The sequence below is a fragment of the Triturus cristatus genome, chromosome 7, assembly GCF_964204655.1.
Source record: "Triturus cristatus chromosome 7, aTriCri1.1, whole genome shotgun sequence".
In the NCBI taxonomy this organism is placed as follows: Eukaryota; Metazoa; Chordata; class Amphibia; order Caudata; family Salamandridae; genus Triturus; species Triturus cristatus.
The window spans coordinates 217,917,274-217,937,805 of record NC_140590.1 but is presented as its reverse complement, the minus strand read 5'-3'; the positions used below and the strand labels follow the sequence as shown (position 1 = coordinate 217,937,805).

At 48.4% G+C, this 20,532-nt stretch overlaps 1 protein-coding gene across 1 annotated transcript in view; it reads left to right on the top strand.

Annotated features, from left to right (window-relative positions):
• Positions 1 to 240: 240 nt before the first annotated feature.
• LOC146809256 (uncharacterized) overlaps positions 241 to 20,532 on the top strand; it is a 150,662-nt gene continuing 130,370 nt past the window's right edge. Inside the window, exon 1 of the mRNA XM_085614323.1 lies at positions 241 to 269. The gene's annotated coding sequence lies outside the window, so the exon portion shown is untranslated. The remainder of the gene's footprint in view (positions 270 to 20,532) is intronic.

Sequence of the window (20,532 nt, the reverse complement as noted above, 5' to 3'; positions counted from 1 at the left end):
TCAATGTGTACAGAAGTAGTGATAATTACATTTCACCAAGTAAGCAGGCGGGCGGGTCTGCATTATTATGCACAAGCACTACTAATTATTGACTATTTAAATATTGATGCAAGGAGGCCCGGAAGCAAATGTGATAAAAGTAGATTTGCTGGTTGGGAGTTTCACCCAGTGTCCTACTTACTGCTTTAATAGCTAACACACTGGCCACGAATGAAAAGAGAGTGAGGAAGCAACAGAACACAGCGGATCTTTAGAACAAGGACAGCAAGGTATGTGATGGGAGGAGATGTTGTGTGCCATGATGCATTGGTCAATGGACGATTACTTGCTGAAATGGAGCAGTGTGGGTCAAGCTAGGTATTTGCTGGTGCAATATTTCCAGAGTCTCGAAAGATCTTAAAACAGAGGTTGGAAGCTGAAAGAAGGTGCATAATTGAAGTTATGGCTTAGTTATCTGCCTCTGATGGCAGAATATAAGATGCAGTCACCTACCAGACTCACACATACACATCAGATTGGATTAGTATAGCTTCTTCTGCACCACAGTTTGCGTATCTGTATTTTTTGGCATAGCGCTCAATGCCAAAGTAATTTGCTTCTAGGTACTTCTGAAAAGGGTAAATCAGACAACATGGGGGCAAAGGGAATCGTAGTTATAATGTTATGCATATATTTTATCTTCACTGGTGGTGATAATGCAAGTGTAGTCATAGTTAAGTTTCTTTCTTTAATATCTTTTTTGCTGTTTGAAGAATCTGCATTAAACTTTTCAAAAACAAAATTCACTCCCTTTGGCTCATTCGTGGAAAGATGTGCACTGATCTGTCATGCAGGGGCCAAGAAGAAAGTATCAGTCTCAAAACAACAATTTCCTATGTTAATTACCATAGAAGACTTTGCTCTCCATTATAGAAAAAACGCTGAATCAAATGACACAACATTTCATTATTTCATGTAAATCCCTTCAGTAGGTTTTGAGAAATTTGCATTCATATAGGTGTTTGGGGTGGTTATGAAGGTATTGAATCCCTAGAAATGTCAGTGATATTTCGACCCTTGGGACTGTAGCCAACACTTGAATTCAGGTAACCCCAGCATTCTTTTCTCCTAAAGTGCCCTCTTCATGCATTACTTATGACCTCCATTATTATATCACTCATGACATAATAAATGCCATCAATGTGGATGATCAAGAAGCGGGTGCAAATTATAGGTAGGCGATAAAACCATCACCGGGGTATTTCAGGGTTTTTTTGCATTTTATTAATATTAGCTCATGTTGTAAATTTAACAATAACTTTTACAGTAAGAAATAAAATATATATATGTAGCTAGACAGATAAATATATAGATAATGAGCAATGCAATGCTATAGTCAGGTTTCCGATTAGAGCATGTACAAGATGGAATAGGTACTGTACCACGGCTTCTGTTGAACAAGCATTTGCAATGCAGTGGTCTTGTGTTTTTGAAAGTTAGAGCTATTGGTGTTGTAAATGGTAATGTTTTTTTTACTTATTTGTTTGTTTGCAGTGGCATATTAATTTTGAAAATAAGTGCATGCTTTACCCAACAAGCATATCAACCTAAAAAGGGCTTTAATTAAATGAGATTGCCACACAGAGAATGGGGAAACAAACGATTACCCTCTGTCCAATATGTAATCCTTGGTCAGCAACAGAGCCTGTTTTAACCCGGCAAAAACATGAAAGTGTCAATCTAATGTAATTTTTTTGTTGCAGTTTTACATAGTGCAAGCTCGACCCGAGTGCTTTACATGAGCACCAGTTACTTACTCCTTCATCAGGCCCTCAGAATATTGTGGCATGAATTAGGGAAGTTAGCGGCACAAACCAATGAATTTTGTGGCGCACCATTGCATTTTTTTGCGCCAATTTTGCAGCATCTTGAATTAGCGACATTCAATATTGTGGAGCTCTGGAGCATTCCCATAAAACCTCAGCAGTGTACAACTACTGTCATAGTCCTGTGCTCACCTCCTCTTCAAATATAAATGCTGTCAATTTGGTGCCACTTTCTCCTTTACATCAGTGACTGTATGCATATGTTGACTTTCATTCCAGATTTTAAAGTATATGCACATTATTGGTATTATGGAAGTTGCTGCTCAGTAAATGCTATTCAAACTTAGTCAGATCTTGCACTTGCCTTCCAAGACGGTCTGATAGTGGGAGCTATGCGTAAGATAATTACTAGTCAAGTTTCAGTAAATAAATGTAAATGTTGTAGACTTGTAAAGCGCACAGCTGCCCCAGCAACGGGGCATCCCGGCGCTGTAGACCGCTGGGGAACCCGTCCTGGCTATCCCTGTGAGATGGTCCCTTTCTGGGTATCTCCAAGGTGAAACCAGGCATCCCCGGCGTCTGTGGGGGGCCGTTGTAGAGATGAGGCAAGCTTAATGCCCAGAGTTGCCGAGTGTGTTCCTGGTTAGAGTAGGTACCGAGGCGAGAATTATCGAGTCCGTTTTGACCCTGGTCCACTACCCTGCCGCGTCGGGAAATGAACCCTGGTCCCTGGCCGATTCTCCGCTTACGGGTCTGCCGCCTCTAACCAGTGAGCCACACCTCTCAGTTACCTGGATTCAGTTACACTTCGAAAATTCTGGGTACTTTTTCCCTGCTCCTTATACACCTAGTATTGCTTCACCAACCTAGGTAATAGGCGGTCTGTAAAACAACTGCTATATTATAGAAAGTAATATGCATTCCTGGACTGACATTGCCACATTGAATATTTTCAGAGGCAGGTATAAGGGCACAGTGTCTCTGTTGCTGCATAGCAAGAAAGCAGCATGTTTCAATATCACATCTAATCAGAGTGCCACACTCAACATGGTGGATAAGAGTATGCAACATGGATATAAAATTGCTGTTGATTGGCTGAAGCTTAGCAACGGCTTTGACAGTTTGTTAATGGCTGACCAGGAAGCTGCACGGTATACAGCTGATGTTCTATACATCGTGTAGGCACTGAACTTGCTCTCGCTCCGTAAAGCTTGTCTGCTCTTGGGCAGGTTGCCCAACTGTTGCTCCCTACCCATGTTCAAACCTCTGAGCCTCTGTGTGCCTCGACGGTGACCGGCCGTCCATAAATTTCACGGACCGTTCGTCATATTGGTGTGATGTCCATTGTCTGTAATCATTCATTTTACGGGCGCCTTTTGTCCGTAATTTTGGACATTAATTACAGCGTTCCCTGAAAGAAGCCCCAAGAGATTAAAAGTTTTCAGGGGCCAGCTCGCACTTCTCGGTGTTGAACTCCAGAGGCTGCAGCAACCCTTCCCTTGAGCTCTCACACACTCTGGGCAGGGTCATTGTCATTCCGACTGAGGCCGATTATCCCCTTTTGAATAACAATGCGCCCACCGACTGCCTGTAGCATATCATGTGCCAGTGAGATCGTAGTTAGTGATTACAGAGGCGCTTTCCCCAAACAGAGTACTGTGGGGAACTTGCCCCCTTGTGTAATTTGTCAATGATGTACACAGAGTGAACAGGGCAGGAGCAGTGACCGGACAGAAGAGGTGACAGGAAAGGAGAGGTGATGGGACAGGAGAGGTGACCGGGCAGGAGAAGTGACGGGGCAGGAGAAGTGACAGGGCAGGAGAGGTGACGGGGCAGGAGCGGTGACAGGACAGGAGAGGCAACAGGAAAGGAGAGGTGATGGGGCAGGAGAGGTGACTGGGTAGGAGAAGTGATGGGGCAGGAGAAGTGATGGGCAGGAGCGGTGATTAGGCATGAGCAGGAGCAGTAACCGTGGAGGAGCAGTGAACGAATAGGAGCAGTGAACAGATAGGATCAGTGAATGGGGCAGGAGAAGTGATGGGACAGGAGAAGTGATGGGGCATGAGCAGGAGTGCTGACCGGACAGGAGCAGTGACCGGACAGGAGCAGTTAATGGGCAGGAGCGGTGACGGGGCAGAAAAAGTGACAGGGCAGGAAAAGTGACGGGACAGGAGAGGCAACAGGAAAGGAGAAGTGATGGGGCAGGAGAGGTGATGGGCAGAAGAGGTGACAGGGCAGGAGAAGTGACGAAGCAGGAGAAGTGACAGGGCAGGAGCGGTGATTAGGAATGAGCAGGAGCATTAACCTGGCAGAAGCGGTGAAAGGACAGAAGCAGTGAACGGGGCAGGAGCAATGAACAGGGCAGGAAAAGTGTCAGGGCAGGAGAAGTGACGGGGCAGGAGAAGTGATGGGACAGGAGAAGTGACGGGGCAGGAGAAGTGACGGGGCAGGAGAAGGGACAGGGCAGGAGAAGGGACAGGGCAGGAGGAGTCACAGGGAAGGAGAGGCAAGAGGGAAGGAGAGGCGACAGGGAAGGAGAGGTGACAGGGATGGAGAGGTGATAGGGCAGGAGAGGTGACTGGGCAGAAGAGGTGACAGGGCAGGAGAAGTGACGAAGCAGGAGAAGTGACAGGGCAGGAGCGGTGATTAGGAATGAGCAGGAGCATTAACCTGGCAGAAGCGGTGAAAGGACAGAAGCAGTGAACGGGGCAGGAGCAATGAACAGGGCAGGAAAAGTGTCAGGGCAGGAGAAGTGACGGGGCAGGAGAAGTGATGGGACAGGAGAAGTGACGGGGCAGGAGAAGTGACGGGGCAGGAGAAGGGACAGGGCAGGAGAAGGGACAGGGCAGGAGGAGTCACAGGGAAGGAGAGGCAAGAGGGAAGGAGAGGCGACAGGGAAGGAGAGGTGACAGGGATGGAGAGGTGATAGGGCAGGAGAGGTGACTGGGCAGGAGAGGTGATTAGGCATGAGCAGGAGTAGTGACGGGCAGGAGTGGTGATGGGGCAGGAAAGGTGACGGGGCAGGAGAGGTGATTAGGCATGAGCAGGAGTAGTGACAGGACAGGAGCGGTGAACGGACAGGAGCAGTGAACGGAAAGGAGCGGTGAACGGACAGGAGCAGTGAATGGACAGGAGCAGTGAACGGACAGGAGCGGTGAACGGACAGGAGCGGTGAACGGACAGGAGCGGTGAAAGGACAGGAGCAGTGAACAGGGAAGGAGAAGTGACAGGGCAGCAGAAGTGACGAGGCAGCAGAAGTGACGGGGCAGGAGAAGTGAGGGGGCAGGAGAAGTGAGGGGCAGGGGAAGTGACGAGGCAGGACCGGTGCTCGAGCATGAGGAGGAGTACTGACTGGACAGGAGCAGTGAAAGGGCAGGAGCAGTGATTAGGCATGAGCAGGAGCGATGAACGGGTAGGAGCAGTGAACGGGTAAGAGCAGTGAAACGGGCAAGAGCAGTGAACGGACAGAAGCAGTGAAAGGGCAGGAGCAGAGAACGGGAAGGAGCAGTGACGGGGCAGAGGAAATGTCAAAGGAGCGGTGACGGAGTAGGAGAAGTGACTTGTACTTATGTTCCTTGCCTATTTATTTATACACTATTGCATGATGTTCACTGATGTGTTTACTAAGCATACCTTTTGTCACTAATTTTTGTCCTGAATTTTGACCTCCTGTCTTGAATTTTTGTCCTGAATTTTGACCTCTTGTCCTGAATTTTTACACTCACCATCCTGAATTTGCACCCATGCCAGTTGGCCACCCTAGTCCCTCAGCTGCTCTCGAACGAAGCTCAGAGTTGGAACCTACCACCGCTTGAATTGCAAAGGGAGCACTGCAGAGTGGCCGAACTGTGCGCCGCCTGCTGATGGTTCAGGAAAGCGGAACTGCCGCTGTACTTCAGGATGAGGACCACCTGTGCTATTATCCCTGTCCCTGACACCAGCTGCTCTTCATGCACCTCAGTGATGCTAGCAGCAGGGTCAAATTTGTGTTGGACTTGGGGGCCGAGGCCAACCTGCTGTATAACCAGGAGCCTGCAATCTCCGAGGGAGCGGAGCTCCAGGTAACAATAGGGGGCGTAGCGAGAGTGAGTCACTGGGGTAACGCAAGCTGTTTACATCTGCCAGTGCTGCAGCACATGCATTGTCTTTTGCCCAATCCCTGAGCCTGGCTTTTACATGACCACCTCGCTGACTCAGACAGCTCTGCCCCGTGCTACAACTGTGCGTGAGCTCTTGAGTTGGCTGTAGCATCACAAGAGGAGAGAAAAACGACCCTTTTAAAATGTGCAGCTGTCCTGAGCATTGCTGGAAATATTACACAATGCATAACTTTCCAAATCTTGCACACAATGGCCTTTGCATCGTTTAGGTCCCTATTGAATAGTTGCACAGGCTATAGCCCCTTCAGCCCCTTAGCCTGGATCTTAACAGCAGGAATCCTTGGCCAGCAGTAGAGCCCATTTTAACCCGGCAAAAACATAGTGTCAATCTAATTGAGCTTTTTGTTATTGCAGTTTTACAAAGGGCAAATTCCATGCATAAACAACAGTGCTGTGGGGGGAAATGCACATCAACCAACACCTGTGCTGATAGGTTTTTACAATGTCATGTAACAGGAGGGCGCCCAATGGGAGATCCAGTAGGAGGGGTGAGGGGCCATCAAACGCTGTACAATATGATGATCAACCAAAATATTCTCTGAGTGAAATCACTGGAAAGAGAGCTAAGCACAATAAGGAGGGACATTTACACAAATGCACCAATAATAAGCCAGCATTTCTAAATGCCACATGAAATAACCAATGGCAATTGATGGGTGTTCCAGAGTCCATAGAAGAGGATACAACAGGTCGATCAAGGCACGACCTAAAAAGGCCCTTTAATACTTTGGTTTCAGAAAACAGGTATTTTTGACTATCTCTCGCTCTCCGTAGTGATAACGATGTTCAGACAAGGACCATCTCACAACTTTAAATTAAGAGGCAATTCAAGAGATATTAGCTTTGGCAAGGTGTTTTAGCCATGTTTTACACCTGTGTGGCTGCTGTTTAGCATGGGTAACAGTTATTGCCATGGCATGGAATGGAGTGTGGTGGGGTAGATTAGGGTAGAGTGAAATGGGATAGATTGAGGTAGAGTGGTGTGGGGTAGACTGGCATAGAGCGGAGTGCGGGAGAGTGGGGTAGATTGGAGAGGTAAGGTGCTGCGGCCAGGGCAGCTGACTTCAGAGCACAGGGTTCACGTTTCGATTCCCGGCTCCGGTGGTAGCTCAGCTCAGCACCATGTGACTCTGGGCAATAGCTCACTTAATTTCCACGATGACCCCCAGTGCCTTGAGACCCGTAAGGGTGAGTAGTTTGCGCTTCACAAATACAGATTTAGATTTAGATTTTAGATTGAAGTGGGGTGAAATGAGGTACAATTGAATTGGGTGGAGTGGGCTAGATTGGAGTAAATTGGAGTTGTATTTATGAGGGTGGGGGAGGTGGGTAGATAAGCATGGTAGATTGGAGTGGAGTAGAACGAATTGGGGTAGATTGGAGTGGAGTGAGGTAGATTGGAGTGGGTTAAATAGTAGTAGGGTAGATTAGGGTAGATTGGGATAGCTTGGAGTGGGTTATATTGGGGTAGTTTGGGATAAATTGGGGAAGAGGGGAGTGTGGTGGATTGGGGTAGATTGAAGTGGAGTGCGGTTGATTGAAGTGGAGTACGGTAGATTGGAGTGGAGTGGAGTGGAGTGAGGAAGATTGAGTGGATTATAGTAGGGTAAAATGGAATGCAATGGGGAAGATTGGGTTAGTTTTAAGTAGGGTTGATTGCGGTAGTTTGGAGTGGGGTAGATTAGAGTGAGCTGATTAGATGGGGTATATTGGAGTAGTGTAGTTTGGGCTGGAGTGGGGTGGGGTAAATTGAAGTGTGGTAGGGGGGATTGCAGTGGAGAGAGACTGGAGTGGGGTAGATTTGAGGGACGTTTGTAAATTAGAGCAAAGTGGGGTGGGGTAGTTTGGGGTAGAGGGGAATAGAGTGTGGTAGATTGGGGTAAAGTCGAGTGTGGTAGATTGGGGCAAGGTAGATTGGGGAGGGGTAGATTGCAGTAGGGTAGATTGGGGTAAGTGGGGTAGGGTAGATTGGAGTGAGGAGGAATGGGGTAGATTTGAGGAGCATCGTAGATTGGAGTGGAGGGTGGTAGAGTGGAGTGTGGTAGATTGAAGTGGAGTGGAGTAGTTTGTTTGGGCTGGAGTGGCATTGGATAGTTTGGAGTGTGGTTGAGGTTATGGATTGGGGTGGAGTGGGTTAGGTTAGACTGGAGTGGGATAGATTTGAGAGGCCTGTGGTGGATTAGAGTAAAGCAGAGTGGAGTAGATTGAGGGAGAGTGGAATGTAGTGTGGTAGATTGGGGTAGAGTGGAGTGGGTTAGATTAGGTGGATTGGAGTGGGTAGATTGAGGTAGAGTAGGGTAGATTGAGGGACAGTGGAATGGAGTGAGGTTGAGTGGGGTAGAGTGGAGTGGGTTGGATTAGGTGGATTGGAGTGGGTAGATTGGAGTGTGGTAGATTGGGTGGATTGGAGTGGGTAGATTAGAATGGGGTAGAGTGGGGTAGAGTGGTGTGGGGTAGATTGGAGTAAAATGGGGTGCAGTGAAGTTGGATAAATTGGAGTGGAGTGAGATAGATTGGAGAAGAGTGAAGTGGGGTAGATTGGAGTGAAATGGAGTGGGGTAGATTAGTGTGGAGTACGGTAGATTGAAGTGAACTCGAGAGGGGTAGATTGTGTGAATTAGAGTGTGGTAGATTGAAGTGAAGTGGGGTAGATTGTGGTGGGTTGGAGTGATATAGATTGTGGTTGATTGGAGTGGGGTGAGTGGTGTAGATTAGAGTAGAGAGGAATTGGATAGATTGCAGTAGGGTTTGAAGTAGAGTCAGTTATATTGGAATGGAGTGGGGTAAATTGGACTGGGGTAGATTGGGAATGGAGTAGAATGGAGTTGGTTAGATTGGAGTGGAGTTGGGCAATTTAGAGGGGAGTGGGTTGGATTGGGGTACCTGGGAGTGCGGTGGATTAGATTGGATTGGAGTGGAGTTGGTAGACTGGGGTAGATTAGAGCAGAGTGGGGTAGATTTGAGTTGAGTGCTGTAGACTGGGATGGAGTGGCATAAATTGGAGTTGGTTTGGGTTGAATGGGTTAGATTGAGTGGAGTGGGTAGACTGGAGTGAAATGGAGTAGATTGAAGTTTAGTGTACTTGGGTAGATTGGGGTAGAATGTTGGTACTTTATGTTTATATGACTCGATATAGCAGACAAATCACCAGGGGGCATCTCAGCGCTGTCGCAGAAACAAGATCACAAAACAGGAAGGATGTTTAGAATAGATAAGCTTTGAGTTGTTTCCTAAATTTACAGTAGTTAGGACAGGAGCGAACGTGAAGAGGAAGATTATTCCAGTACATGGGGGCGAAGTAGGAAAAAGCCTTTTCACCGCAGCACGTTAGACGAATACAGGAATCACACATTAAGGTTTTATCGCAGGATCTTAAATTATGGCAGTGTGCATAAGCTTTTATTCTTTTCCGAAAATAAAGTGGGCCTTTACCCTTTAAGGTGTTATATGTAAGGCAGCAAATCTTAAAGTAAGAACGTTTCTTCACTGGCAACCAGTGTAGTTCTTTGAGCAGAGAGGTCGAGGAAGTTCCAGAAGGGCGGTTAAGAACAAGTCTGACTGCAGTATTTTGAACGACCTGAGGTTTAGAGACGTTTTACTAGCATCTGCCAAAAGGGCATTGGCATAGTCTAAACAGCTTATTACAATGGCCCAGACCAGAGTTCTATGGGCAGAGGTAGGGAGGTAGGGGAAAATTCTGCGCACTAGGGGGTATATTCACAAGAACGTGTGATAACTACCGCAAGAGTAGCGTAACGCAACTTTCAATATTGGGGCCCATCGCAGGAAAAATAACCCTGTGACAACGTGGGATTCACAACAAGGAGGTAGCATGCGATAGTCAGCAGATAACGTGCAAACTGTCTGCGTGAAAATCAACGCCACGCCGCATAAATGCGATACCCGAACGTAAAAAAATAAGCGATGAGGCCAACCGCGGTACAAAAAGTAGCGAAAACCAGCCACAGGCCTGCAAATCCCACGCGTCTGGCGTAACAATGCACCATAAAAACCACAGAACAAATACACCAAAAACAGTCCAAAGTGCGTAGCAACATGGATGCACACTGAAACAGCACAGGGGCCAACTTGAACCCCACAACCCCCACAGACCACCAGCAAGGAACAACGGGGTCAGTGAAGGCCAAAGAGAGGAGGGAGAGGTAGACTGGGTGCAGAACGCTGGAAAACAAGACCAGCGTCATGGAGGCCACAGAACTCTACCAGCAACTGACCCACTAGCAGACCACTTGGAATGCAGTCAGAGTGCCGAGGAGGCCAATCCAGGAGGCCAAAAGGCGCCGGCATGACGCGACTACCTAAACCAGGCACAAACCAGCTGCCAACAGCAAGGCAGCAATGGTGACAGGAGGTGGCAGTCCAGCGCCAACGGAGGAGCTGAAGGAAACCCAGGCCACAGTCATCAGTGCGGAGACGCTGCAAGGAGTAGGGAGTACGGACACAGCTCGAGAGGACCTGACACATTAGCAACAGGGACTGGGTGGACGGGGGAGTGGGTGCAATGGCATACATGCACAATGAGGTGTAGCACACTGCACACTCACAATCACCCAGGTCCATGGGCCCGATCCCCTTGGCACACTGCAGCACACACATAGCAGGAACAGCACACCCACATTGACGACAACGAGGAACAACACACGTAGCCGACACTGCAGAACAGAGGACACAACTGGCTACGCACATGCACAGAAACATGCCCACTACATCTGACGTACCAGGAAACTGAAATGGTAATGTACACGTACGACATCACATCGTCATGTAGACTAAATGTACACTGTCCCGCAGAAGAATCCAGCACCCCCAAACAGTCACAATGTACATTGCCATACAGTCTGCATGCGAACCTGCACAATGCGCCAACATACATGTCAATGCAAAGTCAATACGCACCTCACCTTCACAACGCAGAGGGGCACACAACACCTTCAGCAGAGCACAGAATACAACACATCAGTGATGCCGCAGAGGACCACCACACCGTCGACACCGACACCCTACAACAGCACATGGATATCCCACGCAACCCCCCACCAGGACCTGGACAGCCAAGCTACTCAGAGGAGAACACCGAGCCTGCAACAGACCACACAGCAGGAGGCACCCGCAAGCACAGCTGGCCCACTACACTTCACCCACCCACACATCGCACCCCAATGCCATGTTCCTGCATTCCAAAAGGAGGAAGCTCAACAGATGCGGGTGGGGGCCGAACCCATGGAATGCGAACCAGGACACATACGTAAGTGTCCATCACCCTCTAGGGGCCACCAACAGCACACTAAGGAGACCCACACTGCCATAGAGACACATGCAGTTGCACATTCACAGTACAGAACCACGGGCAGGGGAACTCACATTGCAGTCCCACACCCCTGTTGGCTCTGCGTACAATGGCCCTGGACACTCCCCTTACAAATTGAGTGGGGGACGACAAAGTTACATGTCCAAGCTCCAACCTGCTGCCTGAGGTGACACGTCTGCATCCGATGTACACAGCTCAATGTAATGGCGTAGGACCCAGGGCCCTCATGCATACAACAAGATCACAGGGACACAAGCAGATATCATGTAGAACTAGCTACGGGCACGAGCACCTGGCCCCTTTACTGGCAAGGCCACATGTACAGTGACGCCTGTGCTGGATGTGTGTGGGGTGAGTGTAAGCCAGCACTCAAGGAATGTCTGGTGCTGGCAATCACTTGAACATTAGACACCAGTGCAACATAAATAGAAAACACATGCATAAAAGAGTCAATTGCTGAGCAACATGGAGGGATCCGGAGAAAGTCCAGAGGACAGCCAACATGCAAACAGAAGTGTCCGTGAGTTGCAGTGCACTGGGGATGGGACACCAGAGATGAGCCCGCCGATGTGAAGAAAAAGTCACTGATTGTGTCCTTCCGACAGATACCTGATGCAGATGCAGTCGGGGGGGCATACCTGCATCATCTTCCCAATCAACGTCTCAGGGCCCAAACACTGTTTGAGGTGACATAGGTGTGCAACCACTCCACAGCTCAAATCTCAACCAGTAATGGACAATGGCTTGCGGTGCACTGAGTCACTGGCACCTGGAGTGCTGAGCAGGGTATCAGGCCGATTATGGCATCCACGACAGGTCTGAGCAACTCCGCAAGTCTGTCAGGACCACCGTTTCGACTCTGGCAGATGGCTGTTGGAGGTGGCCCTTGCAGTGGTGGCATGTGCCTCCTGTGGTGATGCCATGTCCGGGCCGGTCATGACTCGATTTGGTGTGTGAGCCCTGGTGGGACGCTGTTGGGCCCGGAGGCTGCATACAGCACAGGGCCACAGAGAAATGGCGTTGATGAACCCAAGGCCAACGCTTCAGGGGCTATCCAATATCTTAGAAGAAGGGGTCCCGGAATGGACCAGCACAGAGTTAGTGGCCCCGGATGCACTGCGGCCGGCACAGGCACTTAGCCACAGGACAGTGACTTACGGTGCAGTCAGATGGGCCATGCGACATGAGTGGGTCACCATCAATGGTGTATGTTAAGGAGGGTATCGGGGGACAGTGGAAGGTGTCCTCCAGGGCATGACGCCAGAATGTTTGATTTTATCCGGAAGCAGCAAATGTAGGAGTGGATTGCGACAGCCTCACTGCCACCACCAATTACGTATCAGCTACATAAGGATGAAAACTGCCTCATAGTCCATAGGCTCAAACGCCACCAAAGTTCGACCAGAGAGTGTCCATGATTGCCAGGGAACAGACTTAGTGGCTCCGGGCTGAGAGGGGATGCTGTCTGCGATGATACCGGTACGCTGATACAAACTCAGACATTGCAAAATGAAGACTCTGTCGCCTACTGGACCGCAGTGTAGGCTGGAGACAGCGGTCAGCAGTGGCCCACAGCCACGTGTCATTGGCTGGCGCAGCACAGAATTAGTGACACCAGGGCAGTTGTCGGTATTGTTCAAACTCCTCCATCACGATAACTTGTTCCCTGCGGACTGCAACATGTCATCCTTTTACACCTCTCCGTGCATGCGATGACATGTATTCTGCCTTTTGAATGACTGATGTTCAGTTCCAAATGTGTGTCCTACCTGACCGTGGTGTAGGCCTGAGGCAGCGGTCAGCACGGCTCATTCACAGAGTGTCGCCGGCTGGCGTTGAACAGGTTTAGTGGCAGGATGGCCCCACCGGCCTGCATAGTTCAGGTTCAGTGGCACCACGTGTCGCCGGCTGGCGTTGAACAGGGTTAGTGGCACCACGTGTCGCCGGCTGGCGTTGAACAGGTTTAGTGGCAGGATGGCCCCACCGGCCTGCATAGTTCAGGTTCAGTGGCACCACGTGTCGCCGGCTGGCGTTGAACAGGGTTAGTGGCACCACGTGTCGCCGGCTGGCGTTGAACAGGTTTAGTGGCACCACGTGTCGCCAGCTGGCATATAACAGGATTACTGGCACCACGTGTCACAAGAAGCCCATATGGAACTATGCCTCACTGATCGAAGGGAGTCTGGTACTGTTGCCAGTGGCCTGGGTTTGGGGTCACTGCCATTCATGACTCAGTACACTGTTTCACACATGGGACCTACGGGGCCGAGGAGTAGACCTGAGGAGGCAGTAGAGTAGGTCAACGAAAAAGGAGTAAAGCGGGCCTGTGTCGTGGAGGCTGTGATGGTCTGAGGAGGCTGCCAAGGTCACGGGACTCAGGCCTGGAGCTTGAGCCGGAACATGGTGGGTCCTCCTTGACACACGCTGGTGTCGGCAGGTGATCAGTGAAGCCTGGCTGCGCTGGTGCGGGCCTGACGGGTTTGTGGTCTGGCAGGTGCACAGCTTCGCAGGCAACTCCACTCTAGAGGACGGCGTCTGCCTCATGGCGGGGTGAGAGGCGCCGCCCTGCAGAGACATTGGGCTTTCTGGAAGAGGACCACACCCAGGGCTTCGTGCTACTTATTCACACCCCTACGCTGGCGTGGCGTACACTGGGCCACCCACTCCGGTCAGGCTTAAGGGGGGGCGTAAGGCAAGATTTCCTTGAGGTCCCCCACTGGCTGTGGTGACATGATTGCATCCACTGTCCACTACACTCCGTACACCAGAAGTGTACGTCGCCATGGATATGGGTGTGTGGTGCATACTGCGGTCTGTCCAGCACATCTCCGCCACTCTTGGCATTGTGTACTTTCCCAATCAAGGTACTACTGCATCCTTCACACATGCCTGTGTGCCACCTCTTCCCACATTTGTATGGCTGATGTGCCATGCCGTTGATAATTCATGTTCACGGCTTGGCCAGGTAACCATTGTGAGTTGTTCTGTTGTGTCTGGTGGGTGGGCATGTTGTTGTGCATGTTGGTTGTGATTTTGTGACTTGTGCATTGCCAGAGTTGTGATTTGCATGGTTGTGGAGTTGAGGTGAGTGGGTGTTCATTTGGAACTTGCCAAGGGGCTGTACATTTCCCTTTGTGCCCTCCTTGGAAAGCTGGTTGCTGATGGACTGTTGGAGGATGGAGGAATCATGCACACTGGCTGTGTATTTGAAGGCGACATTGTTGGAGGTTCCACGGTGTTCTGTTGATGCCAGCACATTGGGGTGGGATGTGTGCTTTCTGTTGCGGTGATAGCGTGCTGTGTCACCAGGGGGCATAGGTGGGACATGTGTGCTGTGGATTGCCCCCAACACATGCGTGCATCCTGCTATGGCGTATGATCCTTGCTTGGTGTCCAGCGTGACCTGCCCATTGTGTTGGACATATGGGAACTGGGGTACCAGGGTGATGGTGATGTCCAGGGCAGGTGTGAGGGACTTGGATGTGGCTGGCTGTGAGACTCCTCCGACTCTGGCGGGTGTTGGTTGGGGGGTGCCAGAGGCCAACAGGTGCAGCCAGGCCCGCAGCTTGGTGTGGGGAGGGATGTTGGTTGTCCGCTGTGTTGGTGCTGTCAGCCTGTTGGGCGAATATGGTCGGGATGCATGGGGCGGTTGTTCCTTTCAGCCTGTGGTGGACGGTGACATTGTCAGAGGTTGGGTCTGGGCGGCTGGTACGCTTCCTGGGGTTCCGCTGTCTTTGTCTGTGCTGCCTCTGTGGTTGTCTGGGGGAAGGGGTGTTCAGGGTGTGGGGTGGGGTCATGGGGTGGTGTCGGTGGGTGTTGTCGCCCTCTTGGGTGTCTGGGCCGCATGATAGGTGGCTCCTTGACATCTGTTTCTCTTCCAATGTGGCCCTGGGCTGGTCTCCCTTTTGTGGTGCTGGCTGCCGTCCGACTTAACACCAGGTCAGAGCAGGTGTAGATTTCCTGGTGCTAACGCGCCTTATCGCCTGCTTTGTGTTTTTATCGCCGATCTGTCTGGTCGTTTAGAATGTTGAGGTGTGGTGTGGTCATGCGTTTTGGCACGGGAACGCCCACTCTGCATCTCATTAGCGATAGTTACGGGGATCCTCTGTGGCGCTGTTTTTTGCGGCTGCTATCACGGGTAAACTGGTGCTGTGGGTTGTTAGCACCAGCTTGTGAATGGGGAGGTAAATTTATCGCCACTGTGGCTGCGATAAAGTGCCAGTGACTCAGAGATAAATACTTGTGAATATGCCCCTAGGTGTAAGTTGTAGTAGCATGTGCCAGTGGTAGCCAAAATGTGCTCTCTCATCGTCAAGGCTTGGTCCAGTTTTATTCCCAAATTCTTTACTGCTTAGTTAGGCACGGGAGTGGCACCCAGTTGATGAAGCCACCAGTCGTCTGTCCAGATAGAGTAGGTTTTGCCAAACAGCAAGATCTCTCTCTTATCAGCATTCATCTGGAGATAGTTCTCATTTATCAGGTAGGAAATAGCTAACATGCCTGAGGCAAAACGCTTTTTTGTCGCTATTAGGTCATGGCCAAGTGTAAACATCAGCTGGGTGTCATCCGCATATGAGATTATATCAGAGCCAAAACGCTCTGCGTTCCCAACCAAGAGTCATGTAGATAATAAATAAGGTAGGGCTCAGACATGAGCCCTGCAGACCACCCTTGTCTAAGATTAACCTGCGTGAAGAGTAAGGGCCCAGGATGACCATTTGGCGACTGTCTGTCAAGAAATGGTGGAGCCATTTGAATGCTAGGCCCTGTATGCCGATTGCTTGCAGCCTTTCCATCAACCTCATATGCGAGATGGTGTCAATGGCTGAAGAAAGGTCTAATAATACAAGTATCACTGGATTGCCTGCATTAAACCCCAGGAGCAGAAAGTCAGTCACTGCCCAGAGTGCCGTCTCCGTGCTATGACCTGGGCAGCAGCTGAATTGAGAGGGATAAAGGATATGGTTAAGTTCGAGGTAAGAGCTCGATTATTTGTTAATTAGACCTTCGAGCTGTTTGCCTAGAAGAGGTAACGAGGATATAGGGCGGTAGTTTCTCTTTGGTCCAAAGTAGGTTTTTTTAAAATGGGTTTTACACATGCAACCTTCCACTCTGGCGGGACAGTACCTGTTTCGATAGAACAATTAAAAATCTCTAGAATCACTAGGGCACAGAGGGTAGCCAGCAAGGACATTATCTTAGGTGGACAGATGTCCAGGGGAGAGCCGGACTTCGCAGGCACCAAAGAACAATGGGTTTCCCTCATGGTGAAATGCTCAAAGCTATCTAATGTATGAGGGGGAGCCTTTAACCGGTCTTCTTCAGAGGTGAGGACCTCTGTGCCTTGAGGGTAGGCGATCTGAAATTTGGTATAGATGTGGGAGATTTTATACTGGAAGAAATTGGCCAGAGATTTGCAGAATTTCTGTGATTCAGAAGGAGACTGAGTGCACCCCTGAGGAGAAATAAAATCATGAACTATTTTAAAAAGAGCTTTGGGGGAATTGCTTGCCTGGTAGATTTGATTATTAATAAAAACTTCGCCTAGCAGATTTGATTTTATGGTGATAGCACGACAGAGCTTGTTTATACCGATCCTTAGCTTGAGGCTCTTTGCTCTTGCGCTAGTGCCTCTCTAGATTCTTGCACTTTGATTTTTCTATTTTTAACTTTGGCGAGAACCAGGGGGCCGAAGGTCAGTGATAGGTGAAATAGAGATTTTTATAAGGGATGGTTGCGTCCAGCGCTACAGTTAGAGCAGAGTTAAACAACACCAATAGTTCAGACACCTCAGGATTACTTTGTGGCAAGCTAGGGTGAAAAACGTCCCGGAAGGCTTCAGCAGTGAGTTTGTGCCACAGTCTATAGGCATTGCGTGGCGATCTGTTTTTCCTTGTTGTTGACGGGGGGCGAAAGGACTGAACATCAAAAGGGATTAAAAAATGGTTGGTCCATGTAAGGGCTAGTGGTACCTTACATTCCAGACATTCAATGTTAGAGAATAGTAGATCAAGTGAGTGGCCAGCTATGTGCTTAGGGCCTATGAGTCTTTGGGAGAGTCTTAGTGTTTCTAGGTCCGTCAATAACTTAATTACTTCCAAGTTACTGAGATCCTGCCCGCGGAAATTAAAGTCACCTGGGAGAAGATATTTATTTTAGGATAAGACATGCATGGATATCTGTTCCACCAGCTGGCTGAAATTGGCCTTAGGCCCTGGGGTTAGTAGATCAGAGCTCCATTCCAGGTATCAGTTGTGGGGAATTTTATCTAAAGATGCCTAACTCCATGGAGTCGGAGATGATAGTTGTGATCCATGTTACACTGATTGTGCTTTTAAAAACTATGGCAAAACATCCACCCATTTTTAAGCCTATGTTGAGTTTAATGAGTTTATGGTTATCTGGAATAGCTATTGTGATAGCTGGGAGGTTAGAGGAATTTAACCATAATTCTTTTAAGAAACAAATGTCCAGAGACCGAAAAGTGATTACAATTTCATATCTCAGTCGCGTGCTTAGCTAATGGCCTTACATTACAGAGAAAACTTTTTAGACCATACTTGATTGGAGTGGAGTTGGGGTCCTTCTCTGTACTGTTTCCTAAATTGTTGTTACTTTGAAAATGACAATATAACAGGCCACCGGACGCTCTAGGTTATGGGGATAACAATTGGTACATAGGGATTTTGGTGGTGTACTGGCCTTATTCTGTGCCCTGAGTTGGTGTAAGGTAGCCCCTGAGTAATAGTGATTGTGGATAATATTGTTTTTTACCTTAAGAGAGCCAGGGGTCAAAAGGCTTTCCCTGCAATATCAGCACAGAAAGCAAAGGCTCTGTGTGTAACAATGCGAGGAGACAGACGTTGCAGAGCAGTTATTTAAAACGGTAGGTGAAAGAAGTACAATCAATTAAAATATAAGCGCAGTGGAAGATAGCGCATAGACAGTGTGTGTTGTGCAAGTAATTAAAAAGAATATTCAATTGAGTGGAGTGGGGTACATTGGAGTGGAATGAGGTTGATTGGGGTAGAGTGGGATAGATTAGAGTAGGGTATATTGAAGTGGGGTTGGGTTATTTGGGGTGGGGTAGATTGGTGTGGGATATATTAGAGTGGAGTGGTGTATACTAAAGCAGAGTGGGGCAGACTGAAATGGAGTGGGGTAGATCGTGTGGAGCTGAGTGGGGTAGATTGGAGTGGAGCAGCTTTGTGTAGATTGTAGCAAAGTGGAGTGGGGAAGATTGGGGTACATTGGAGTGGAGTGGGATAGATTTGAATGGAGTGGGGAGATTGGAGTGGGTGAGAGTGCAGTGGGGTATGTGGTATGTGGTGTGGAGTGGAGTGGGGGGCATAGAGTGGAGTGGAGTGGTGTGGTGTGGGATATCATAGAGTGCCTTAGAGTGTAGAAGCATTGAATGGAGAGGCATGTCATAGATTAGAGTGGAGTGCCATAGAATGGAGTGGCTCGATATAGAGTGTAAGGGCATAGAGCGGAGTGGCGTAGTGTGGAGCATGCATGGTGTAGTTGCACACTGCCATTGCAGACAGCACATTTACAATGGAACCGAAATACAGTTTTTCTACACACAAACAAAAATGTGTGCAAATGTCATCACCCAGGGGATTGATTTGTTTTGATCACATTCAAATATTTGTCTTCATTTATACTAGTTCTGAAATATTCTGAAACATCAGCACAGTTCTTTTAGTGGTTGTGTGCTAGAAAAACAATCCTACACACTCTTCTATTACAGTTACTGTATTTGAAAGCACAGCAAATGTGACAAGATAAAAACATGATTCACAGGCCTGGTTACCGAAAGTGAGTTTGTGGAAGAAAACAGTAAACAAGGTTTGGGCAATGGGAGGGACGAATTCAAGCAAATAAAGCCAGCAAATAGATAGCCAGAAAATGCGAGTTACAAACCACAAAGTCAATTGTCCGCAATGGATGGAATGCATTCCTAGATCGGTACCCAAGACGTCTAGCAAATGAGACAGCTGCGTTGACATTAAACCTGAAAACATAGTACTACATCCAAAATGATGAAGTTTAAAACACGAGCCTTCTGAACCCGAGGCATTGAAATTGATTATTAATGATGGATTACAAACATTGTAGAAGTTCGCTTCCACACTTACAAAGGCATGAACACAAAATCGGGCAAGGAATTTGCATTTTTTTTAAATGCTGGAAATAAGTTTAAAGCTAAGCAAATTTGAGAGAGCTAAGCAAGAAGTATTCGATTCATAGGGCAAGGAGAACAAGAGAAAGGGCATTGTAATTTACTTTTCAAGGTAGTCTCATTCTCAAACCCCTAATCTAATTACAATGCACACTCTATATTCCAATTGGCAACTACTACCAATGGGGAGAACGGAACAGTATCATATATTTGATGCATACACTGATAGCCATATTGGGAAGACTTTGTGGCCCAGATTTACTAAGTTTCCAGGCAATGGAGAGCAGCATCCAAATTTGCTAAGCTGCATTGTGCTGGGAGGAAACCACAGTGCAAAGCCAAATCTACATACTGGCCTTCGAGTCATCGCCAGCGCTAGCACTCAAACAAGGCTTTCTACTGTAATGCCCAACCTTTCACCATGGTGCAGAGGTGAGAGATGGTATAATTCCCGTACAAATTCCTACGCATAAACAAACTCAGAAGTTTCCCACATATTGAGTGAGTGAGGTGCTGATTTTTATTAGACAAATGAGCGCATTTCCCCCTCTGCTGACATTCGGGAGTCGGGCAAAACTGAAATGAACCTCAAGAATATATTCGAGAACTTGGCTCATGCTTTCTAGAAATAGCTTTAAATGCATTCATATATTTCTCAACTTGCTCAAATTTCTGTTGGTGTGACAGGGTTAGCCTGGAGACTGAGGGCCTGATTCACAAAGGTAAAGTTAGACTTTTATTCTACGCTTACACCAAAAGTCTAACATAACTACTTTTTGGTATTCACAAAGATAAGTTACAAATAGTATCGTCGTACTCATGGCGGAATCTCCACACTCAAGGTGGAGATCTTTCCCGCGTGCAGAAATTTCACCCTGAGTGAGGATGTAAAGATACTACTCGTAACTTACTTTTGTGAATACCGAAAGTTGTAAACTTAGACTTTTGGTCTAAGTTTTCCTTTGTGGCTAGGACCCATACTCCCCTTCTTCTCTTTTTTTTAGAGGTGATCACTATGGCTTCAGTTGGTTTGCCCTCATTTGGCTTACACAG